The sequence below is a fragment of the Eublepharis macularius genome, chromosome 8 (genome assembly GCF_028583425.1).
Source record: "Eublepharis macularius isolate TG4126 chromosome 8, MPM_Emac_v1.0, whole genome shotgun sequence".
NCBI lineage: Eukaryota > Metazoa > Chordata > Lepidosauria > Squamata > Eublepharidae > Eublepharis > Eublepharis macularius.
Window position 1 is genome coordinate 133,697,166 of NC_072797.1, and position 26,355 is coordinate 133,723,520.

A 26,355-nucleotide genomic window follows, 5' to 3' on the forward strand; every position below is an offset into this window, starting at 1 on the left:
TAAGTAATCAAAGAAATCTCTCCATTTCCCCCCACATCCCTTTCTTGAGCTCTTGGGTACACAAGCAGTTAATTGGGCCATTGCGCCGTATTCATGACCCTTATCTGTCCACTCTGACACTTCAGGAGAGGCATCTCGCTGCATCTCGCACTCTAGCTGCTGTCGCATGTAGCGAACGAGGTCTCCTGGCTCTTTTCTGAGATTATTTCGTAGGATATTTAATGACATGTTTTTTGGATTCCACGCAAATCTCCGTTTTCAAAATCTTCTGCATTTCCTTGTGCATTTTCTTTATCCAATATTTTTGCTCTTTCTTACAGGTCCACCACATGTGGTAAGACGTTGCATCCGTGCACTGACATTTCCAGCATTGGCACTTAGTAATTTGTGCAACGTCTTTAGGAGATATATACCATCTGAAAAACATTTTATACCAGTTTTCTCTTAGTAATTGACGGGCTGAAAATGTTATATCCCTGGTCCACAGATCTTCCCGTAGGTTCATCGTAATAGTTTCTCCCAATTTTTCCATCCATTTTATCTTACAGGTTTTGACTTGCTCCGTTTCTGTGTGGTGTTACAATCATATTTTATGAATTTTCCCTAGGAGATGTTTCAGATCTCCAGATATTCATAGTTCCCATTCAGTTTCCCCCCTTAATTAACAGCCTTGTTTCTTACATTGCTCTTTGAGCCTCAACTCGTTTGGCGATACGTCAGTCCTGGAATATATCTATGTTGAGCTTGACTTCCTTGCCCGCTATTTCCTTTCTCATCAGTCGTTGACTCATAGCTGGACTGATGGATTCTGCTTCTGGTGGCTGCATCATAGAATGCATTTCCGGGCGACATCAAGGGGGAAATTGGCGGGCTCGGTCTGTTTCTACCATGTTTTAAGGAGTCCCTCTCTTAGTATGGACTTAGTCCCATCCTGCTTTTGAAGAGATTTCAGTGATTTCTTGCGCCGTGGATAGTTGTGGATCCCTTCCTTGGCATTCTCTGTCTCCAGCTGGATACGTCTACTACGCGGATTCATCATAATTCAGCCAGTCATCCAAACCAGGGCCGCCCCTTGGTGATATAACTTAAAGTTTGGCACAGCCCGTTCTCCTCATTGTTTTCTCATCCTGTAATATTTTAAACCTCACCCTTGGTTTCTTCCTCCTCCATCTCGTTACCTGAACCAGCTTCACCCTTAACTGGAGGATCCCGAATCCCCTGGAATCGCCCGGAGACTCCCAGCACCACCCACCAATCCTGCATTGGCAGCCCTTGAGCCCCCTGTGAGTGGCACACACAGGAGCAGCCAATCACGGACTGCTGATCCATCCGCTGCCCCCTCCAAAACCACCCCCACCCCCAACGGGGATTTACCAGACAGAGAGGAAAAAACGCCACAACGGTGGGCCCCTAACAGAGGCACACGGCCCAATAGCTCCCCTCCCTGTTCAGAGGGGATACCCACCCCTGTGCCACACCAGGTGCCCACCCCTTCCCTGGCAAGGACCAGGCGGGCACTAAAAGTGCCCACTCCAAGCCACATCCCCACTCCAAGAAACACTCCGCCTCCCCAGAAAAGTAAAAATAGCAAGCTAGCAGACCAAACAGCAGTCTTGCTGTTTCAATGCTTCAGTAAAGTCCAATAGGACTTTAAAGCCCCCAAAGGTTTAAAACAGTTATTCTTGCTGGCGATTAAGGATGTGCGATTTCTGTCTTCCCATAATCTGACAGTGATGGCGGCTCTCTGCAGAGTGGATTCTCAGGGGTGAGTTCAGATCGGAGTGGTGACTGAGGCTTTCCATCTGGCCATTTGGGATGGCTTTTCTCTAGGGTTGCCAAGTGCCCTGCGGCTCAGAGCAGGGGAGGGGAGAAGGAGGGTGCAGCGGAAGTACTCACCTTGCATGCGCGCAGAGAGCATGTGTGCTTCCGAATGCTTCTGCGTCATGCTGGGAACGATGTCTTTCCCAGCGTGACGGAGAAGCGACAGGTCACACCAGGGGACGATCTGTTAAAAATAGGCCCCTGATCAAGTCTGGGAGGCTGATTTTTATCAAATCATCTCCTGGCGTGACAAAGCCTTTCCCCATCGTGGTGGGAATGACGTCATTCCCAGCGGGACGGGGAAATGACCGGTCACACTGGGGCCAATTAGGTAAAGTAGGACCCCCAATCTAGTGTGAGGAGCCCATGTTGATCATCTTCGCCCCAGTGGGACCCCACGCTTCAGCGTTGAGCTGGAAATAACGTCATTTCTGGCACAACGCTGAAGCAATGGATCGCGCCGGAGCCAATTGGGTAAAAATGGGCCTCCAATCTCATTTTGGAGGCCTACTTTTATCCAATTGGCCCCAGTGGGACCCCACACTTCTGCACTGCGCAGAGAGTGATGTCATGTCTGCGCACTGCAGAAGCAACAGGTTATCCCGCGGCCAATTTGGAAAAAACAGGGCCCTGATAGAATCTCGGGTGCCTATTGTTATCAAACAGGCCGTGGGGCAACCTTGCACTGCCGAGTCACGCTGGGCATGACATCAAGCCCAGCGCGACGTGGAAATGTTCCGGAGAGCCCTGGGAGGTGCTCCGGGGGCTTGTGAGCTGTTTCGTGTGCCTCTCCCTCCACCGCTCAGGTGAGAGGTGGCAGCGGACGGAGGCTGGAAGGGGAAAATCCTGAGTCCGAGTGGCGGAATGGTAACTCTATATTTCTCTACCCGGTGGGCGGTCAAGTGCTGAATGAGGACGGAGCTCAGGTTGAAAGTTTTCCCACAGGCAAAAGACTTCCACGGGGTCCTCTTAGGTCCTATCCAAAGTGGGGTTTGTTACTGAAACATTTTCCCGCAGCCAGAACTCTTTTGTGGCTTTTCCGAAGCATGAGTGTCTTCGTGGGCAATCCCAGCAGACTGCAGACTGAACATTTCACATACCACAAGCACCTGAAAGCGAGCCTCTCTGGGAGCCATCGAGAGCGGCTCCTCACTCCTGCGCTGAGAGACCAGCTGCTCAGCTCTGCCTTCACTCCTCGGCGCCCTCCGTCGGGCTCCACCAGAGAGGCGGCAGTAGGACAACCATTTCCAGCAGGCGCAGGCAGCAACCTCCACCTCAGCGCTGCCTCCTCTGCCTTGAGGCACTTTACCAACATCTGCCTCTATCAAACAGCGCTGCCCTGCGGAGAATTGTTTCCAATCTGGGCAGAGCCAGCCTGGCAGAGAGAGACCAGCATCTCAGCGCAGCCTCCTCTGTGCTTCAGGCACTTGACCATCAGCTGCCTTCTTCAAACTGCACTACGGTGAGGAGAATTGTCTCCAGCCTGGGCAGAGAGATACCAGCATCTCAACTATGCCTTCTCTGTGACTGGAGCAATATAACAACAGCTGCGCTGCCGTTTGGAGAATTCTCCCTAGCCTGAGCAGAGAGAGACCAGCATCTCAGCCCAGCCTCCTCCATGCCTGGAGCACTTTACCAACAGCTGCCTCCTTCAAACTGTGCTGCCATGAGGCGAATTGTCTCCAGCCTGGGCCAAGAAAGAACAGCATCTCAGCCCAGCCTCCTCCATGCCTGGAGCACTTTACCAACAGCTGCCTCCTTCAAACTGTGCTGCCCTGAGGCGAATTGTCTCCATTCTGGGCAGAGAGAGACCTGCCTCTCACCTCTGCCTCCTCTGTGACTGGAGCAATTTAACAACTGCTGCCCTCTTCAAACGGCGCTGCAGTGAGGAGAATTGTCTCCAGCCTGGGCCAAGAAAGAACAGCATCTCAGCCCAGCCTCCTCCATGCCTGGAGCACTTTACCAACAGCTGCCCTCTTCAAACTGCGCTGCAGTGAGGAGAATTGTCTCCAGCCTGGGCCAAGAAAGAACAGCATCTCAGCCCAGCCTCCTCCATGCCTGGAGCACTTTACCAACAGCTGCCTCCTTCAAACTGTGCTGCCGTGAGGCGAATTGTCTCCATTCTGGACAGAGAGAGACCTGCCTCTCACCTCTGCCTCCTCTGTGACTGGAGAACTTTACCAACAGCTGCCTTCTTCAAACTGTGCTGCCATGAGGCGAATTGTCTCCAGCCTGGGCAGAGAGAGACCAGCATCTCAGCCCAGCCTCCTCCAAGCCTGGGGAACTTTACCAACAGCTGCCTTCTTCAAACTGTGCTGCCATGAGGCGGATTGTCTCCAGCCTGGGCAGAGAGAGACCAGCATCTCAGCCCAGCCTCCTCCGTGCCTGGAGCACTTGACCAACAGCTGCCTTCTTCAAACTGTGCTGCCGTGAGGCGAATTGTCTCCAGCCTGGGCAGAGAGAGACCAGCATCTCAGCCCAGCCTCCTCCATGCCTGGAGCACTTTACCAACAGCTTCCTTCTTCAAACTGTGCTGCCGTGAGGCGGATTGTCTCCAGCCTGGGCAGAGAGAGACCAGCATCCCAGCCCAGCCTCCTCCAAGCCTAGGGAACTTTACCAACAGCTGCCTTCTTCAAACTGTGCTGCCATGAGGCGAATTGTCTCCAGTCTGGGCAGAGAGAGACCAGCATCTCAGCCCAGCCTCCTCTGTGACTGGAGAACTTTACCAATAGCTGCCCTCTTCAAACTGCGCTGCCGTGGGATAAATTCTCTCTAGCCTGAGCAGAGAGAGACCAGCATCTCAGCCCAGCCTCCTCCATGCCTTGAGAACTTTACCAACAGCTGCCTCCTTCAAACTGTGCTGCCGTGAGGCGAATTGTCTCCATTCTGGGCAGAGAGAGACCAGCATCTCAGCCCAGCCTCCTCCATGTCTGGAGCACTTTACCAACAGCTGTCTTCTTCAAACTGTGCTGCCGTGAGGCGAATTGTCTCCAGTCTGGGCAGAGAGAGACCAGCATCTCAGCACAGCCTCCTCCATGTCTGGAGCACTTTACCAACAGCTGTCTTCTTCAAACTGTGCTGCCATGAGGCGGATTGTCTCCAGCCTGGGCAGAGAGAGACCAGCATCTCAGCCCAGCCTCCTCCATGCCTGGAGCACTTGACCAACAGCTGCCTTCTTCAAACTGCGCTGCCGTGGGAAAAATTCTCTCTAGCTTGAGCAGAGAGAGACCAGCATCTCAGCCCAGCCTCCTCCAAGCCTGGGGAACTTTACCAACAGCTGCCTTCTTCAAACTGTGCTGCCATGAGGCGAATTGTCTCCAGTCTGGGCAGAGAGAGACCAGCATCTCAGCCCAGCCTCCTCTGTGACTGGAGAACTTTACCAACAGCTGCCCTCTTCAAACTGCGCTGCCGTGGGATAAATTCTCTCTAGCTTGAGCAGAGAGAGACCAGCATCTCAGCCCAGCCTCCTCCATGCCTTGAGAACTTTACCAACAGCTGCCTCCTTCAAACTGTGCTGCCGTGAGGCGAATTGTCTCCAGCCTGGGCCAAGAAAGAACAGCATCTCAGCCCAGCCTCCTCCATGCCTGGAGCACTTTACCAACAGCTGCCTTCTTCAAACTGTGCTGGCATGAGGCGAATTGTCTCCAGCCTGGGCAGAGAGAGACCAGCATCTCATACCAGCCTCCTCTGTGACTGGAGAACTTTACCAACAGCTGCCTTCTTCAAACTGTACTGCCGTGAGGCGACTTGTCTCCATTCTGGGCAGGGAGAGACCAGCATCTCAGCCCAGCCTCCTCCAAGCCTGGGGAACTTTACCAACAGCTGCCTTCTTCAAACTGTGCTGCCATGAGGCGGATTGTCTCCAGCCTGGGCAGAGAGAGACCAGCATCTCAGCCCAGCCTCCTCCGTTCCTGGAGCACTTGACCAACAGCTGCCTTTTTCAAACTGTGCTGCCATGAGGCGAATTGTCTCCAGCCTGGGCAGAGAGAGACCAGCATCTCAGCCCAGCCTCCTCCAAGCCTGGGGAACTTTACCAACAGCTGCCTTCTTCAAACTGTGCTGCCATGAGGCGAATTGTCTCCAGTCTGGGCAGAGAGAGACCAGCATCTCAGCCCAGCCTCCTCTGTGACTGGAGAACTTTACCAATAGCTGCCCTCTTCAAACTGCGCTGCCGTGGGATAAATTCTCTCTAGCCTGAGCAGAGAGAGACCAGCATCTCAGCCCAGCCTCCTCCATGCCTTGAGAACTTTACGAACAGCTGCCTCCTTCAAACTGTGCTGTTGTGAGGCGAATTGTCTCCATTCTGGGCAGAGAGAGACCAGCATCTCAGCCCAGCCTCCTCCATGTCTGGAGCACTTTACCAACAGCTGTCTTCTTCAAACTGTGCTGCCGTGAGGCGAATTGTCTCCAGTCTGGGCAGAGAGAGACCAGCATCTCAGCACAGCCTCCTCCATGTCTGGAGCACTTTACCAACAGCTGTCTTCTTCAAACTGTGCTGCCATGAGGCGGATTGTCTCCAGCCTGGGCAGAGAGAGACCAGCATCTCAGCCCAGCCTCCTCCATGCCTGGAGCACTTGACCAACAGCTGCCTTCTTCAAACTGTGCTGCCATGAGGCGAATTGTCTCCAGCCTGGGCCAAGAAAGAACAGCATCTCAGCCCAGCCTCCTCCATGCCTGGAGCACTTTACCAACAGCTGCCTTCTTCAAACTGTGCTGGCATGAGGCGAATTGTCTCCAGCCTGGGCAGAGAGAGACCAGCATCTCATACCAGCCTCCTCTGTGACTGGAGAACTTTACCAACAGCTGCCTTCTTCAAACTGTGCTGCCGTGACGCGAATTCTCTCCATTCTGGGCAGAGAGAGACCAGCATCTCAGCCCAGCCTCCTCCAAGCCTGGGGAACTTTACCAACAGCTGCCTTCTTCAAACTGTGCTGCCATGAGGCGGATTGTCTCCAGCCTGGGCAGAGAGAGACCAGCATCTCAGCCCAGCCTCCTCCAAGCCTGGGGAACTTTACCAACAGCTGCCTTCTTCAAACTGTGCTGCCATGAGGCGGATTGTCTCCAGCCTGGGCAGAGAGAGACCAGCATCTCAGCCCAGCCTCCTCCATGCCTGGAGCACTTGACCAACAGCTGCCTTCTTCAAACTGTGCTGCCATGAGGCGAATTGTCTCCAGCCTGGGCAGAGAGAGACCAGCATCTCAGCCCAGCCTCCTCTGTGACTGGAGAACTTTACCAATAGCTGCCCTCTTCAAACTGCGCTGCCGTGGGATAAATTCTCTCTAGCCTGAGCAGAGAGAGACCAGCATCTCAGCCCAGCCTCCTCCATGCCTTGAGAACTTTACCAACAGCTGCCTCCTTCAAACTGTGCTGCCATGAGGCGAATTGTCTCCAGTCTGGGCAGAGAGAGACCAGCATCTCAGCCCAGCCTCCTCTGTGACTGGAGAACTTTACCAATAGCTGCCCTCTTCAAACTGCGCTGCCGTGGGATAAATTCTCTCTAGCCTGAGCAGAGAGAGACCAGCATCTCAGCCCAGCCTCCTCCATGCCTTGAGAACTTTACCAACAGCTGCCTCCTTCAAACTGTGCTGCTGTGAGGCGAATTGTCTCCATTCTGGGCAGAGAGAGACCAGCATCTCAGCCCAGCCTCCTCCATGCCTGGAGAACTTTACCAACAGCTGCCCTCTTCAAACTGCACTGCCGTGAGAAGAATTCGCTCTAGCCTGAGCAGAGAGAGACCAGCATCTCAGCCCAGCCTCCTCCATGCCTTGAGAACTTTACCAACAGCTGCCTCCTTCAAACTGTGCTGCCGTGAGGCGAATTGTCTCCATTCTGGGCAGAGAGAGACCAGCATCTCAGCCCAGCCTCCTCCATGTCTGGAGCACTTTACCAACAGCTGCTTTCTTCAAACTGTGCTGCCGTGAGGTGAATTGTCTCCAGCCTGGGCAGAGAGAGACCAGCATCTCAGCCCAGCCTCCTCCATGCCTGGAGCACTTTACCAACAGCTGCCTTCTTCAAACTGTGCTGCCGTGAGGCGAATTGTCTCCCGCCTGGGCAGAGAGAGACCAGCATCTCCACTATGCCTCCTCTGTGACTGGAGCAATTGAACAACAGCTGCCCTCTTCAAACTGTGCTGCCGTGAGAAGAATTCTCTCTAGCTTGAGCAAAGAGTGACCAGCATCTCAGCCCAGCCTCCTCCATGTCTGGAGCACTTTACCAACAGCTGCCTTCTTCAAACTGTGCTGCCGTGAGGCGAATTGTCTCCAGCCTGGGCAGAGAGAGACCAGCATCTCCACTATGCCTCCTCTGTGACTGGAGCAATTTAACAACAGCTGCCCTCTTCAAACTGCGCTGCCGTGAGAAGAATTCTCTCTAGCCTGAGCAGAGAGAGACCAGCATCTCAGCCCAGCCTCCTCCATTCCTGGAGAACTTTACCAACAGCTGCCTTCTTCAAACTGTGCTGCCATGAGGCGAATTGTCTCCATTCTGGACAGAAAGAGACCTGTCTCTCACCTCTGCCTCCTCTGTGACTGGAGCAATTTAACAACAGTTGCCCTCTTCAAACTGCGCTGCCGTGAGAAGAATTGTCTCCAGCCTAGGCCAAGAAAGACCAGCATCTCAGCCCAGCCTCCTCCATGCCTGGAGCACTTTACCAACAGCTGCTTTCTTCAAACTGTGCTGCCGTGAGGCGAATTGTCTCCAGTCTGGGCAGAGAGAGACCAGCATCTCAGCCCAGCCTCCTCCATGCCTGGAGCACTTGACCAACAGCTGCCTTCTTCAAACTGTGCTGCCATGAGGCGAATTGTCTCCATCCTGGGCAGAGAGAGACCAGCATCTCCACTATGCCTCCTCTGTGACTGGAGCAATTTGACAACAGCTGCCCTCTTCAAACTGCGCTGCCCTGAGAAGAATTCTCTCTAGCCTGAGCAGAGAGAGACCAGCATCTCAGCCCGCCATACTCTGCCTGGAGCACTTTTACATCAGCTGCCTTCTTCAAACTGCGCTGCCGTGAGGAGAATAGTCTCCATCTTGGGCACAGAGTTCCAACATCTCAGCCCAGCATCCTCTGTGCCTGGAGCACTTTACCAAGAGCTGCCTTCTTCAAACTGCACTGCCATGAGGAGAATGGTCTGCAGCCTACGTAGAGAGATACCGGCATCTCCTCTGCCTCCTCTGTGCCTGGAGCACTTTACCAAGAGCTGCTTTCTTCAGACTGTGCTGCCGTGAGGAGACTTGCCGTGACGAGTGAGGACTTTATCAACATCTGCCACTACTAAATTGTGCTGCCATAAGGAGAATTGTCTCCAGCCTGGGCAGAGAGAGACCAGCATCTCCGCCCAATGTCTTCTGTGCCTGGAGCACTTTAGCAACCCCTGCCTCCTTCAAACTGTGGTACCATGAGAATTGTCTCCAGCCTCAACAGAGAGAGACCAGCATCTCCACCCAGCATCCTTGGTGCCTGGAGCACTTTAGCAACCCCTGCCTCCTTCAAACTGTGGTACTGTGAAGGGAATTGTCTCCCACCTGAGCAGAGAGAGACCGGCAACTCTTTCTCCTCTGTGCCTGGAGGACTTTACCAACACCTGCCACTATTCAACTGTGCTGTCCTGCAGATCATTGTCTTCAGCCTGGGCAGAGAGAGAAAAGCAGCACAGCTCACGGTCTTCTGTGCCTTGGCAATTTATCAACACCTGCCTCCTTCCAACAGAGCTGCCCTGCAGAGAATTGTCCCCCGCCTGGGCTGAGGGAGATCAGCACCTTCATCAAAGGGAGTCAAAGAGAAATGGGCAGGGGGAGGGAAAGTTCGATTGTGCACCTTAGCTGCAGTTCCCAGAAAGGGATTCCCACGTCTAAGCAGCTGCCTGCTGATGGAGGCCCTTCTGTAGAGCTCTGGAGAAAGAGGCCTCCTTCCTTCAGCCAGGAGATGAGGATGGGCATGGAATCTGGGGGTCCTTCGGGAAGCAAAAACAGATCAATATATGAAAAAACACCAGAGTCAGACCAGTGGCCCGTCCTGCCCAGCACGAAGGACTCCAAAGGCGAGGGGAAAGGTCATTCCAACCCTGAACTCTGGCCCCTTCCCATCACTACGCCGTATTCCTTGGAGACCTTCCAGAAAGCAGAGCTCTAATATCTGCAGCAATAAAACATCTGTGGGCCCAGCATGGATTGAAATGGGTATCTGAAGCATAGTACAAAACTGAGCAGTAATGCAAGAATAGGAAGCCCTGAGTTCAATCCCTGCACATCCCCGTTAAAAGGAGTCCTGAAACCAGGCCTAAGGAAGGCCTTGGCCTGAAAGCCTGGTGAGATCCTCCCCAGCAGAGCAGGTACTGCTGGGGACGGTGGGCCAACACCTTTGAAAACCTTGCATCATCAGCATCATCTTCATCATCATCATCATCATCATCATCATCTCATAGATTTATATACCACCCGTCAGGACAATTTAACGCCCACTCAGAGCAGTTTACAAAGAGTGGGGCTGAGAGAGCTCCTAGAAGCTGTGACTGAGCCAAGGTCACCCAACTGGCTTTAAGCGGAAGAGTGCGGAATCAAACCCAGTTCTCCAGATTAGAGCTCCACCACTGTTAACCAGTACACCAAACTGTCTTAAAAGGAAAGGGGGAAAACACGGGCTCTCTAAGTATGTAATTGAAGCCACTCTTATCTCAATTCAATTCAATATATGTAATAAACAAAAGTATGCAATAACAATGTGTGGAAAATAAATCGATTACATCATATCCATTATTGATTCCATTTTTGACTGAATGGAAACCGTGAATAGATTTTTTGCATGAAATCATCAGGACATGATGATATCTGGACAGATAATCAGGACATGATGATATCTGGATTTATGGATTACGAATCATGAACAATAGAAAAAACTGAGAAAACTTATGTTTAACTTAAAATAAGTAAGACTTTGAAAACGATTCATATTTACTGCAGAGAAAATTACAACTCAAATTGTAGTTTAGTTTTAGTTTTTTCTTTCTTTCCCTTGTTTATGTATTGTTAGTGTGTCTTTTTTTAGAAGGTGGTGTTTTTTTAATCTTCTATGTTTATTGTCTATAGCCTTTATGTTATTGTTTATAGCCTCAATAAGGAAAAATGCTTCTTCAACGACTAGCACATACATTTCAAGATGAGCTTTTGTAAGTCAGGGCGGACTTCTGCAGATATCATCATTTCTTTATTATGGAAATCAACCTGAGAATCCTTCTTGCGTTTTCTTTTCCCCACGTAATGAATCTGCCCCTGAAAGACTCAGGACAGAATCCATCCTTGATCTTAATCCCCGCCCTGCCCGACCTGTCCCATACGAAGGGTTCTCAGTTGGATTTCCACATCCGAAGAAGTGAGCAGTGACTCACCGAGGCTCACGCTGAAATAAACGTGAGTCTTGAAGGCACCTGTAGACTAGTTCTTTTGTGCATGCAACTCCAATAGCCTGAAGTCCACTGGCCAGTTTGCTGGGGCAAATAAACAAGAACTGCGCAGTGTTGCAGCTCAGAGGGACAGGACGTGCAAAGACAGGGTTGTAAACTGATTTTTCCTGCAAGTATTTATGGACCACCTGTAAGGAGAGCTGCATGAGGTGGCTCACAAGCGAAATACGATTTAAACTTTAAGAAGTCAGGGTGACAGGAGGAAACATTTCTAGAATGCTTCGATCTGTCATTATTAGGATGCCTTAAAACTGAGCCCGTCGGCAGGTTGCAAGCCTGTTAATGTGAACAGGCTCAAAACTGAAACCTCTGGAGCTGGCCGGTAACCCCTGGTTTTGGACAAAGCGAAGGAGGAGATTTTGAAGCACCAAAAGAGTTTCCGTTTGGTGGCCCTCCTGGTCTGCAGTAGAACAGCAGGAGTGAAATCCAGTAGCACCTTAGAGACCAACAAGATTTTCAGGGAGGGAGATCCAGATGGTATCTGAAGATGTGTGCTGTGACTCACGAAAGCTCAGACCCTACCACCGATTTTGTAAGTCTTACGGGTGCCACAAGATTTTCCGGGTATCAGCCTTTAAGACACTGGAAAGCTCCTATCCTGAAAATCTTGTTGGTCTCTAAGGTGCCGCTGGATTCAAACCCTGCAAAATCTTTAAGGCTTCCTGCTTGATTCTGCACCTATGGATTCCCCCGTGAACAAGGGGAAGCCGATTCCCCTCGGCTTCCGCAGCAGGAGAGAAGGCAAGTCAGGGCCAGCTGCCCTTGGAAGCTCCCTTTAGCTTCAGATACAGATGTGGGGTGGGGTGGGGGTCGAAGAATGGCTGTGATCCTGTGATCCTACAGAGAAGGAGTCGTCTTTGAAAAAGAAAAGGAGAGAGCCAAGCTGGAGCCAGCCCCCAAGCGGCCATGCTTGAATCAACCCCCAACTGCACGATCCTAAGCAGAGTTACTCCAGTCTACCTCCAGTGATTCCACTTAGATGGAGACGCTCAGCTTGCCGAGGCGGGGCAGCCAGATCCGATTCGTGGCCGAGTCGGCATTCCAGGCTGTAAAAGTCACTTTGGAGGAGGCCTCATCAACAACAAAGCTCAGTTATCTTCCTTCAGCACCCCATGGGCCTTCTCCTCCTCCTCCTCCTCCTCTGGCCATCGGTGGGCACGGGCGCGATGAGCGCTTAGCCCAGCCCTCCGCCCTCCTTCCTCTGCTCGACATCCTTCTTGCGGGACTCCTTCTGTGCTGAGGCTAAACGACGCCTTCCCCGTGGCGGCAGCTGAGGTGCTCCCTCCTCCCCTCTCCTCCCCACGGCTGAGGGAATCCCAGCGGTTTCATGCTGCACTGGTCAGGCCGGGCTCCATCGCTCGGCTCCTCTCCGTTCCTCAGCCAGAAAGCCAGTTGGAGGAGCTCTCTAGCCCCGCCTTGAGGCCAAGCCAGCCACAGCAGGTGGAGGTTCCCTCCCTATTGGGCCTGCCCGCAGGTGCCGGCAGAGGGGGAGGGCGGGGCCACCTGGGAGTTCGCACCTGGGAGCTTCAGCCGAGAAGCTGTGAGCAGAGGAGTCAGAAGCTGTGAGTAATTGCTCAGTTGCTCACATTAGCGGTAACACTGGTGCCAAAAGTATTGAAAACCAGGTCTCCTCTGCTGGCATGTTAGCAACTGTATCTGCTGTATAATGTTATCGGCAGTAAATGCTCAGTTCATTCCGTATCATTTTTATAAGCATCCCAAATAGTAGACGTCATTTCTGTATTATTATGTTTGAACCTGCAACAAAGCCCGTTTGGGGGGGGGGGAATACAACGGGCTCTAGAAAGGAGAAGGCGGGCAGGCAGGCTTTCGCTCCTCCTCCGTCACTGATCCCAGTGAAGGAGAGCGGTGGGCATTGCCATCTGCTCCACGCCTGATCGGCCTGATCTCGGCCACGTGGAGGGGTGGTGTGCTTTGCTACCTGCTCCATGCCTGCTCCATGCCGGGTAAAGGCAGAGGCATTGTCTCCTGTCCTGTGCCTGACTACGGCTGGGTGAAGGGGGCAGGCATCGCTGCCTGCTCCGAGCATGATCCCAGCTGGGCATTGCCGCCTGCTCAGTGGCTCATTCTGGTAGCAGGCATTGCCTCCTGCTCTGCCCCTGATCCCAGCCAGGTGAAGGCACGCGGTGGGCACCGGCACCTCCTCCACCACTAATGCCACCTGGGTTATGGCAGGGGACGACATTGCCACCTGCTCTGCTTCTAATACCAATAATAAACCTACAGCGAATCAGTCTAAGGACCAACAATATTACACTCAGCACCACCAATTTACACAATTTATAGTGTATTAAAGTGCCAAGTGCTCAAGAATGGAATAAGTACAAAAAAGGCAGACGTCCAGCAGACGAGAACGTCTCAAGTCGAAATAGGTAATCCTTCTTGCTCCTCCCGGTGCCGTCTCCGTCCGAAGTACTGGAGACCTCTCCGCTGACGGGAGAACGTAGTGAAGCTGTGGGACTTGCCGCAAGAAGTTGCAGCCCGACACTCAACAGGGCAGCTTAACTCCTGTTTCGGGTCGTCAGACAGCAAACGTTCCTAATGAAAACATCAGATGTACAATGCAATCGAAATACAGTCCAAAGGTTACATACCACGGCAAATACAAGTCTTAATTACAGAAGCAAGAGAAACTTGCTCTGCTCAGGCCGGGCGACTCTTCCCAACGGCGGCTGGGCAGGGCGGAGCAGCCTCCCGAGGCCCTTGTCTCCGTCCTCCCAGCCCAACCCTGGAGTGGAAGGAAGGGCTGGTGCTGCCTCCCTTTTCCTGTGATGTGACCCGAATCTGGCAAAACCCTGTCCTGCGATGTCGTTTGTATGCCTTGCTTCTGTTGTTCGGATGCCTTGCCTCTGTTGTTGCATCACACCATACACATGTAGCTGCAGGATTATGTCAAGTCTTGTCTTCTCCTTTTGGTATTTGCTGCTTAGATGCTCTGTCCTCCTGGATCCTCACAAATCCAATCGCTGTTTTCTTCTTGCTTTCTCTGCGGCTTTACCTCTTTGGCCTCTTGTCTCCCTTCTTGCGTGAAACAGCTGCAGACTGCAGATAGCTGAAATAGCTGACTGTTTGGGAGGCTTTTAAATATTTTGTAGCGTTGTAAAAGCTTGAGGCTACAATTGCTTGAATTCTGCTTATTCTCCGTGATTTCTGGGTTTCACCCCATCTGGATCCGTGCTCCTTCTAAACTTGTAGCAGTGTCTTGGCGCTCAGTCCACGTTCCCTTACTGCTTTTAGGTAGACCACTGCTTAGGGTTACCCATCCACGTTGTGTTATGTGCCATCAAGTCACCTCTGACCTATGGCAACCCTATGAATGAAAGACCTCCAGAACAGAACTTGCTCAGATCCTGCAAATCGGAGGACGTCGGTTTTTTGATGCAGTCAACCATCTCGTTTTGGGATGGGATCCTACAGCCCTCCACTCTTCCTGGCCTTGTTGACTTTTTCAGAGAATTTTGTCTTCTCATGATGTGACCAAAGTACAATAGCCTCAGTTTTGTCATTTTTGCTTCTAGGGAAAATTCAGGCTTGATTTAATCCAGTACCCACTTATTAGTCTTTTTGGCCATCCACGGAATCCACAAAACTCTCCTCCAGCACCCATTTCAAATGAAACATCCGTACATAATGGGATATTGTGGTATCCTTGAGCTATAGCAATCATGAGACCGCTTGCAAATGATCGCTCTGGTGCAACAACAGTGCATTATTCAACCACACGTGGCTGTAGTCTAGAATTAATATATAAAAACCTGAGCCACTGGCTCCTTAGGCATTGAGCTAGTAACGGCAGAAGGAAAGTATCTCCCTTGTTCAGACTCTTTTACTGCACATTGGGCCTTGAATTAAACAGTGGGGCATGTTCACCTGGACAGGAGTCTGCAGGGCTTTTTTTCAGGGGGAACACGGGGGAACGGAGCTCCGGAACCTCTTGAAAATGGTCACATGGCCAGTGGCCCCGCCCCCTAATCTCCAGACAGAGGGGAGTTGAGATTGTCCTCTGCGCTGCTGAGCGGCGCGAGGGGCCATCTAAACTCCCCTCTGTCTGGAGATCAGGGGGTGGGGCCACTGGCCATGTGACCATTTTCTCTGAGGGCAACCCACTGAGTTCCACCACCTCTTTTCCCAGAAAAAAAGCCCTGTGAGTCTGGTATGCTGGTCTTCCAGCCATGAACAATAAATAACCCCTTGGTGAAACATTGTCTTCTCAGTACACATCTCATCACGCCCATGATTCCTCCTTGCTCAGCTCTATTGTTTTGCAGACGCCTTTTACATGCTGCCTCCTTCCAGACTTCCCTCATTATGTTTTTGAATGTTGCATCACAGATGCATGATCCAAGATATGTGGGGTCCAAAATACACATGTAAGCTATTATCTTAACTTAGTTGTAGGGAGTGCACTCAAGTCATAGCTGACTTATGGCCACCCCTTGTGGGGTTTTCATGGCAAGAGACAAACAGAGGTGTTTTGCTGTTGCCTGCCTCTCCAATGGTCTTCATTGAAGGTCTCCCATCCATTTACTAACCAAGGTCAGCCCTACTTAGCTTCTGTGATCTGTTGCGATCAGGCTCAGCTGGGCTATCGAGGTCAAGGCATTATCTCAACTTACGTACTGCAAAAATGCACGCAGGCAGGTGTTTGGTGAGGAACAGACTCCTCTTATATTCATCTAGTGTTGATGGTCCCTCCATATCACCCTCTTATGGACTTCTATCTTCCATATGGGATTCAGTTAATTCTGCACTGTCCCGAGACAGATAGTATCAGTGGTCCTTTAGCACAGGTTAACAAGGTCAAGTACCCTTGTCAAGTACACCCTGGCTTACCAGCTGGGAGCCATAAGAACAAGTGCAGGTGGCTGTTTTCACATGGGTGCTCCTTGTAGACACAAAAGAGATGCTCCCGGGCTCTTCTGAAGCACGTCCTATGCCAATGAAACAGAGGAATGCCGGAAACGGCTTTTTTCTTGGAAGAAGGGATGCTTTGGATAAGAAACAAGTGAGTGCCAAGAACTATACTGGCAAGTGTCCGCTGTCTATGGTCACCAAGTTAGGGATCACTAGAATAGTGAAATGCAATTCCCACTTTGGAAACAAAAAGGCTTAAGTTGCTGCTGCTAAGCATGCTTCACCATACTTGCTCATGCTTAATAATGTTACCAGTGAATTATGGCAAGTGAACATCTCTATGGCTGTATGGGCAGGGCCGGCGCCTCCATTGAGGCAACCCCCGCGATTGCCTCCAGCACCGAAGCGCTGGAGAGGGCACCGGGGGCAGGGAGCATGCCGAGGAGCTGGCGGCAGCAGCTTGCAGATGGCTGACCGGGAAGGATGGGAAGCTGCCCGCGTGCCACCCTGGCCACCTGCTACGCCTGGCACACAGCTACTGCAGCCTCCCGGCTCTCCTGCACTGCTGCTGCCTCCAACACGCACCCCCAGCTGGGAGCTGCAGCCATGCATAGCATGGCATGGCAGGTGTCCAGGGTGGAGCGTGGAGCAATGGAGCAAGAGGGCTAGGAGGACACACGTGCGCCTTCCCAGCCACCCTCCATGCCTGGCTGGGGTGGCAGCTTCTCAGCCCTCCCACCCAGCCACCTGCCGCCCCATAGTCCAGGTGCGCGCGTGCTCTCTGTGTGCACTCGCACAAAGGGGCAGTAGCAGTCCTAAAGCTGCCCCCCCTGGCCTCAGGCGCCAGATACTCTGGCACCGGCCCTGTGTATGGGGAAGCCTAAAAGAGGGGCAGCTCCACCAACGATACCTAAGTCGAAGCTGGAGAGCTCCACCTGGGCTGACCCAGAGCTTGGAGATGGAGGCTAGCACCAGCCAGCCAAAGAAGCCTCTGTTGGGATGGAGGCTGGAGCAGCAGTGGCTCCGTTCTTTTCACACCGTGGGTGTTGGGCCAGAAATCCCCCCCAACCCCAGACCCTCAGGGCTTTGGGAATCTTTTTTTTAAAAAAATCATCATTTTCATAGTGATATGTTCACCTCCTGTTGTAACAATACATGCAGCAGAGTCTCTGAATTCCCAGCTTTCATTTCAAAATATATATACTCTCTAGCCTGTTCCATCGATGACAGGATTATGGCTTTTTTCCTTACGTCTCTGCAAGGGATACAATAAAGAGGGACTAGATAAAAAATAGCTAAAAAAACAAAACCAGGAAGAGGAGAAAGGAAGATGGGCGAGAGGTTCAATGATGATGAATGTCCAATAGTCGAAAAGTGGGTGGAGGTGGGTGGGACAAACAAAATGAAAAGAGACCTTGCACACAGGGGAAATAATCAAGTTAAAATTGGCTTCCAGAAAAAGATTGGGGTAAAACAGGGGGGACCAAAGTGAAAACTAAGGGCAAAAAATGTCTGTGGAAATCTAGGGGATAAATTGAAGCAGTCCTTTTGGTGTGTGGATCAGTTGGCTTCAAAGGAGTTTGCCCTCAGGAAAATACAGTCCATTGACAACCTACCAGATGACACCATCCTAGCAACCATGGACGTGGGGGCTTTATACACCAATAGGGAATACCATCCCGGACAAAACCACAGCACACCTCGCCACTGAACTTGGTCACTTCGTACTCACTCACAATTACTTCGAATTTGGTGACAACTTATATCTACAGATTAATGGCACAGCCATGGGCACACGCATGGCACCACAATATGCTAACATATTCATGGCGGACTTGGAGCAACGCTTCCTCAGCTCCCATCCTCTGGAACCACTACTATACTTAAGATTCCTGGATGACATCTTCATCATTTGGACCCATGGGAAGGAAGCTCTTGAGAGATTTCATCAGGACTTCAATAACTTTCACCCTACTATCAACCTAAGCCTGGACCACTCTACACAACAGGTACACTTCCTGGACACCACTGTACAACTACATAATGGACGAATAAATACCACCTTATACCGGAAACCAACAGACCGATACTCATATCTACATGCCTCCAGCTACCACCCTAAACATCCCACTCGGTCTATTGTCTACAGCCAAGCCTTACGTTTCAACCGTATCTGCTCCAATGCTCTCGACCGAGACTCACACTTAAGAGATTTACAACAAGCATTTTTGAGACTACAGTACCCACCAAATGAAGTGAAGAAACAAATCAACAGGGCCAGACTAGTACCCAGAAACAGTCTGCTCCAGGACAAACCTAAAGGAACTAACAACAGAACACCACTGGTTGTCACCTATAGCTCCCAGCTCAAACCCATCCAACGTATCATCAGCGAGCTACAACCCATCCTGGAAAATGATACCTCTCTCTCAGAAGCCCTGGGTGGAAGACCTTTCCTTGCCTACAGACAGCCCCCCAACCTTAAACGACTTCTCACTCACAACCATGAATCAGCCAGCAGAGTCACCAGCACAGGTACCAGGCCCTGCAACAGACCCAGATGCCAGCTCTGCCCCTATATCTACCCAGGGAATACAATTACAGGACCCAATGGCATCAACTACACTGTCTCTGGCTCTTACAGCTGCTCATCCTCCAATCTGATATATGCCCTCATGTGCCAACAATGTCCTTCTGCTCTGTACATTGGACAAACCAGCCAACCTCTACGCAAAAGAATAAATGGACACAAATCTGACATTAGCAATGGAAACGTCCAGAAACCAGTGGGAGAACACTTCAATCTACCAGGACATTCCATCAAAGACTTAAAGGTCGCTGTGGTTCAACAGAAACCTTTCAAAAACAAAATCCAACGGGAGGCTGCTGAACTAGAATTCATACGCAAATTTGACTCTGCCAAGCTGGGACTGAATAGGGACTATGAATGGTTATCACATTATCACAGGTAACAGATTTCCTTTACAGAGGCGGGGTCTGGGGGAGCTCAGTGGGACCTGGCGTGGGCTTTCGGGGACCACAGATCTCTTTGTCAGATGCATCTGGCAAGGAGAGCTGTGGTTATCGAAGGCTCATACTGCATTGGAATTGGATGGTCTAGCTGTTTGGCTGCTACAAACTAACAGGGCAAGCTCCTTTGAAGCCAACTGATCCACACACCAAAAGGAGATGTTTACATATACTAGCAAAGGAATGTTTTGGTTGCACCCTCCCCTTTCCCCCCCTAATAGCCTCTTCTCTCTCCTCCCCTTCTCTCCCTCCTCTTCTATATTTGACCAGTCTCTGTATCATGCATCTGACGAAGAGAACTTGATTCTCGAAAGCTTATGCTACAATAAAATTGGTTAGTCTTAAAGGTGCTACTGGACTCTTTTTGATTTTGCTACCACAGACTAACACTGCTAACTCCTCTGCATCTACAGTGAATGTTGTTAGCCTTCAGGGTGTTATTGGTCTCCTGCTCTTTTCTCTTGTTCTAAACAGGTTTGTGTATCAAACATCCATCTACCAAAGTTAGAGACACTTTTCCTGCCTTGCAGATTTCTTGCAGATTTCTCTCCAAGTCTGTGAATATTTCTGATCCGGTAGACTGGCTACAGCATGTCTGTGAGGCGTGAAGGAGAGCCACAGGACGGGATTGATTAACGGACTCCAACCCCAAACTCATCCCCTGACTCTGTAGGATGAGCGCGCCCCGATTCAATGCAACACCCCTTCCCTCCCCCTTTCAATGCCCCTTTCTTTGTCATCAGCATGTGAACCAAACAGAACAATAATGCTGAGGACCTTTCCTTTCAATTGAGGGATCTGTGTTCCAGAATCGGCGGTGGGAGGAAGTGAGCCCAGAACGCGAGCCAAGACTCTTCAGGCAGTTGGGTGTGTTTATGTGCACACGTACATGTGTGTGTTAGAGAGACAGAAAGAAATTCACCAGGAGAGGAAATCAAAGCCGGCTCTAGAAACACCCTGGTTATTTCAGTGTTGAAAGGGAGAAGGTTTTCTCCCTCGTCTCTGCTGGTTTCAGCCGGTTTGCAGGGCTCATCCCCAGCCCTTTCCCCCTCGTGCCCAAGCGGCCGGCACAGGACCCACTCCCAAACTCTGTGTAATAGAACGGGGTTAGGAAAGCAGGAAGGGAACATTAAACTGAATAAGGGGGCAGCAAGAGAAGGAGGAGGCTTGAAAACGGGGGGGGGGGGTCGTCAGGGGAAACTTCAGATGACTTTGGGAGGAGACTCCGTCCCCTCCCAATCCTCTCATTTATGATCCTGGGGATTCGGATTTTCCCTCTGTGACAGCGATATTTATTCATGGGGAATCTATTCAACACTCTGTCTCTATTGACTCCTGTGGTAAAAGAGGGATTCCTGGAGGATCTTCATATGATGGCCGATCCAAATTGCATGGCTGTTGCTTGCACGAAGGAACTTGTGTTGTAAATAAGGTGCGGTTCGCAAACTCCATTCCATGAAGTAGAACAAGTCTTTCCCTTTGTCTGGAGGCACAAAACAGCGTAAACAGCAAAGCTTCAGCCAGGAGCTCTGAGGTGCTCTTATGGGCCCCGGAAGGCCCTGGGCGCCACGGAACCTTCCAGAGGCTTTGTGACGGGACAGAAGAAGGCTTCCGAGGGTATTCTGCACTTGGAAAGTTCCTACTGAAGGAGGTATATACATTTAATACGCAAACAGCTGTGGGGTGGTTCATATTTTGACCGGAACCTGTCTCCTCTAAGTGCTGGCTTTTAATGCGCAAAACCTCTCCTGAAGGCCAAGCAATGTCTGATGTCATCAATGCCATTATCCCCCTGGGAATGACAGGGCAGGCCCAGAGGCGGTTGCTAAGAGACGGGGTCCAGCCTCCTCTCTGGTAGCCCCCCTCCCCGGCAGTGGTTCATGTGACCGCACCCAGCGAGGTAGGGAAACCTCCCAGCTGAGGGACCCCCGTCAGAGGGAGGGGCCTGTGTGGAGTAGCAAAAAGGGTCGCTGGCCTTCTTCCAGGCCCCGTGCCAAGTGCTGGCTTATGAAGTCCTCCGTTCTAAGCAGAGCCCGGAGACACGGAGGAGCCCCTGGGATCTGTCCTGGGCCCTGTCTTGCTTAACACCTCTTTAAATGGCTTGGGGGAGGGAATGGAGGGGGCGCTCCGTAAAATGTGCAGACAAAACTAGATCGGGGGGGGGGGAGCTAATCCAGCAGGAGATTCAGGAAGATCTGGACAGGCTGGAAAGCTGGGCTAAGACTAACCAAATGAATTTCAACCAAGAGAAATGTCCAGTTCTGCATTTAGGTAGAAAGAATTAAATGCAACATTCTCGAAGGGACGAGCCTTGTCTCGGCAACAGAGCATGAGAAAAGGACCGGAGGTCTTAGTAGACCATCCCCTGAAAGCAAGTCAGCAGAGAGAGGAGGCAGCTAAGGAGGAGAGGCAGTTCGGGGGGGGGGGCAGCATCACACCCCTGCGGTCCAGATCACGGTGGAGTCACAGTTTCCCTTCACGCGGCTCTGCTTAGTCTTGAGTGTTGTGTTCTGTTTGGGGCCCCACCGTTGCAGAAGGCTGTTGAGAAGCCAGCAGGGGTCCGAAGGAAGCGAACAAGATGGCTGGGGAGTTCTGGAGCTCAAGTCCTATCGGGGAAGGTTGAAGGAGCTGGGTCTGTTTCTCCTCTTCAAGTATTTAAAGGGCTGTCACATAGGGAATGGAGCCAAGTTCTTTTCTCTTGAACCAGAGGATTGGACCGGAACCAGTGGGCAAAAATTAAAGCAAAACGGTGTCTGGCTAACCATTAGGGAGCACTTCCAGAGAGCTGGAGCAGTTCCTCAGTGGAACAGGCTCCCTCGGGAAGTGGCGAGCTCTCCTCCGCCAGAGGATTTCAAACAGGGACTAGGTGGCCCTCCGTCAGCCATGCTGATTCTGTTCCTTCTCTTTCGGGTTCTGTATGCCTTCTGGGCTGCAGTTTAGCGACTGCGGCTCACTAGCCATTCTTCTCCGCTTGGGACTAATAGCCTTTCTTGCTCTTTGGTATTCTTCCAGATGGCTTCTAGAAGCAAGCACCTCTTGATGTAAGTGAGATTTCCTCTCATTTCATCTGTTTGCCTCTCCCCTCCTCCCTTCCTCCTTCCTCCCTCTCTTCCTTTCTCCCCCAGCCAGGGAGGGCTCTCAACAAAGGGATGCTCAGGCCCCCATGAGGCTACCTGGGACTGCTTCCCAGACCTTCTGCCCTGGAAGGGGCTTCTCCTCCTCCCGCCTGTCCACAAGGGGCCCCCAGCTCTCCATCCCAGGCAACCCCCAGGTTTTCTAGGCAGGGAAGAAAAGCTGTGCTTGTGATGCTCCTCCGCACACACAGAGGCCCCATTGCCGTCGGGCAAGCCATGAGACATGGGGGGCTCATCTGCCTTCGTTGCACACCTGCCTTCACTCCTGGCAGTCGGCCATTGGAAAGCTGGACTTGTTTCAGAGTTTTCAGTGCCCCATCAGACCGTGAGCTGCAGAAAGCAGTTGCTGCAGCAGAAAGGCTGACGTGACGTGGGAGATGGAGGGCTGAAATCCCTCTTCAGACACCAATTCCCCTTCGGCATTCCACTTCTCAGCAATCGGGGGAGGACTCACAACGGCCTACCTTTCAGGGCTGTTGTTAGGGACTCTGACTGGGAAGCACTTAGGGTTGAATGCTCACCAGCCTCTCACATCGGCTGGGTACCATTGGGCCAGTCATATACTCGCACCGAGTTGTGAGCACAAAGTGGAGAAGATGTATGCCACTTTGGATCCCCGGCCCCCGGGTAGAAAAGTGGGGTATAAACCAAGTCAATCGATCAATAAGGATTGTATCGAACCACGATCAAGAATGCCTCACGGCCTCTGCATCGAATTGGTATGGAGGAAGAGGCAGAAGAGAGGAGGCGAGGCAGCAGGCGACAGCAGGACACGCTGCAAGCAGGCCTGGGCTGTGAAGGGGAGAGAACAGCAGAGCAGAAGTAGACACCGGGCTTCCCCCTCCCCAGCCGAGCAGAGGGGAGAGCTGCCCTCCCTGTTCAGAGAAAGGTCACCCGGAAACCCCCAGGAAAGCCCAGAGCTGAGGGTTCCCTGAGGTGCCCGTCACACAATCCTTCCAGGGGACCACCAGTGCCTGCCAGGCCCAGAGTTTCCAGCAGCCCAAAACCACAGCAAGCGCCCAAAGAGAGCGAGGAGGCTGCCAGGCCCACTTCTCACCTTCTTGCTCTCTCCTAGGCTTCGCCGACGAGTGGCGCGGTGGTGTGGGGGGGGGAGTAAAATCTTCCCCCTGCCCACCAATGAGGAGCCGCCGCAGCCTCAGGCAGTGCCTGGTGAGGAGATGCTGCGGGCCCTGGGGAGTGTGTCGGGGGACGAGGCTGATCTGTCCGTCCTGGCGGGGGGGGGGGGTTGCTTCCCTGTGGCCTCCCCACCTGCTCTAGAAGGCTCAGGCTCCCACTCTGCCCAGCACCAGCCCCCCCCCCGGGACCCTTCCAGCTCTCCCAGGTGTACATTGCAGAGCCCTGGCGGTGCTGGGGGCTACACCAGGCAGAGAGAGAGAGAGAGAGAGAGAGAGAGAGAGAGAGATCAGAGTGGGCCCTCCCTGGAGCTCTTAGGAGCCTCGCTCAGCTGGCTGATGCTGCAGGATGTGGGGCCAATGCTGAAGCCAGATAGAAACCTCCCTGCTTATGAGGCTCCCGGCCCAGGCCATAGCATGCAATCCTCGGGCTGACGGACCCGTTCGAGGAGAAGGAAGAGGCCAAAGACAGCAGAAGGAGGGCACTGGGCCCCAAAATTCCAGATCCACCGGAAGTCTTCTTCCCCAGACTTTGCCTGGCTTCTGGGGAAGGGGAGGTCTCCCTTGCCTCAGCAGGCCCAAGAAAGCCCCGAGAGGCTGTCACCCCCACCCCACCCCCAGCCCGTGTCCCCCTGCTGTGTCGAGAGGGGCAAAGGGGAGTGAAATCCCTGGACTCACCCCCAAGGGTAGCCTGCTCTACTGTTCTCAAAACAGCAGGGGGAGCCCGTGAGGTCAGCAAAGAGGATTCCAACCCCCCATCCCCGCTGATCCATCCGGACCCCTGAGGAGACTGTGTGACTGCTCTAAGCTGTGTGGAAGCCCATGGAGAGGGGTGACGGGGAAGACAGCTTGGAAGGTGGAAGGAAGCACCACTCTTCCCGGTCTCACTGTCTCCTCCATCTCTTTCTTCCCAACTTTTAAAAGCCTGTACATCAGGAAGGCAAAGGGCCCTCAAGAAGGCCATCCGGGACCACATGAGAGGGCGTGGCCAGGTAACACCCCCCCCCCCCCGGCATCCATATCCCTCCAGAAGGCCCATGGCCATTTCCATTCCCTTGCTGAGCCTCCAGGGACCCCCAATGCCACCCCTCTTCTTCCACTCCCTTTGGGAGCAGAAGACCCCAAACCCCATGGCAGCCAGGTCGGGCCAGATGCACAGGGGCCCTGTCTGCCCATCTGGCTGCTGGGTGCAGGGTACTGACAGAAGAAGAGGGCGTTTTGGAGCCCCGATTCCTGGTCCCAAAGAAAGCTTCTTTGCTGGCTTCCGGAGTGCTTCGGCCTCCGAAGGGTGCGGTCTGCTCCCCGTGTCCCCCTAGGTAATACCCAGCGGCCTCCAAGGTGGCCAGAAGGGATATTTGGCCAGGGAGCAAATCCGGCTGGCTCAGCCTGCTGTTCTTCCCTGGGCCACGAAGGCAAGGAGTGGTAGGAGGCAGCCCCACCCACCCCGCTTCTTCAGAGGCCTGTTTGGGATGGGGGATCAACCACTCTCAAGCGAGAGGGACTCCTTCAGAGAATCTCGATGGAAACGTGAGGACCCCCTGGGCCCATCACCTCAGCGTGGGCCCCGGGGTGGTCCCTGCCCTGCTAACAGTCTGACTCTTGCTACTTCCAGGGAGTGAGCAGTGGGTTTTTGGCAGACGTCATCTGCCTGGCGGAGCAGGGGAAGCGGCAGGGGAAATACCATCTCCCCTGCCCGAAGGAAGAGGTGGTGGAGAAGATCAAAGTGAGTGGAATCCAAGAGCCGCTTCCAGTGGGAACAGGGCGGTGGGAGATCGGAGGGGAGGAGGGGGACAGATGGGGGCACTGCCGGCTTGTGGCTGGAGCAGAGAGAAGCGGGAGGGAAGACGTTGTGACTCTTCCTGGGGGCCGACCAGGAGGCCAAAGGAGCCCAGGAAAAGGGCCTGGCCACCCTCCCGTGGAAGGAGCGAGAGAGAGAGCAGGGCGAGGGCCACTGGCACACGTAGGGCAGGGCTGCAATGTCTCCGATGGAGAAGGCAACCGACATGTGGTGGAGGCTCGTGCTCACCTCTCCCAGAGTCTTGCTGCACACGGGGCAGGTGGGGGTGCGTGCTTTTCCCACCAGGCTTTTATCCGCCCGGTGGACTTCCAAGTGAGCTTCTCAGCTCCCGTGGACAGCCTGCTGAGATGGGAAGCTGCCTGATGGTGAGGCGGCTATGCGGAGGGCCTCCTTCTCAGGGACGGGAGGCCCGAGAGTCCAGGAGAGAGACTGTGGGGTGGGGGGGCAGGCAGCCTCTCTGGGACGGACTCTCCTCTCCTGGACATCCTTGCCTGCCGGCCATTGGCTGGGATTCAGCATTCCGTCCGCTGTTTTCTGGCTTTTTGTATTCTGAGTGATCTTGGGGTTGTGATTTGAGCGGGAGGCATTTGAGTCCCGCAATGCATTCCCTTCCAAGAGACTAATTCCTGCTCTGAGGATTTGTGCGCAGTGCTAAGGAAGGCCCAAGAGCCAAGACCGACTCCTGTGGGGTGGAGAGAGCGGGAGACAGGAGCGCTCGTGGGGCTGCTAGGGGCTACGGTCAGCTGTGTTTGCCTCTTCGTCACTCCTAGGACATCATGATGTCAGACTTCTTCACCACCTCGCCCCTGCTCCTCCAGTGCCTTAAGGCCATCACCAGCCTCAGGTATGCCTCTCTTGGGGGAATGATTCTTCCTGGCCAGCAAGGGCGCAGGAGTCATTTGAGCACCCCGAGGAAGGCCGGCCCTTGGATCCAGAGGCCCCCTTTGGCTTCTCTGCCCCGACTGGCCTCTCGTGGGTGGGCTTTGCTGCCGGTCCCCCTCAGTCAGCGTGTGGACCTGGGGCTTTGCCTAGGCTTTGGGTTGGATGGGGGGGGGGCAGGCCCAGAGAGTTCCCTCCCTCCCACGCACGGCAGAGTCCAATCATTTCTC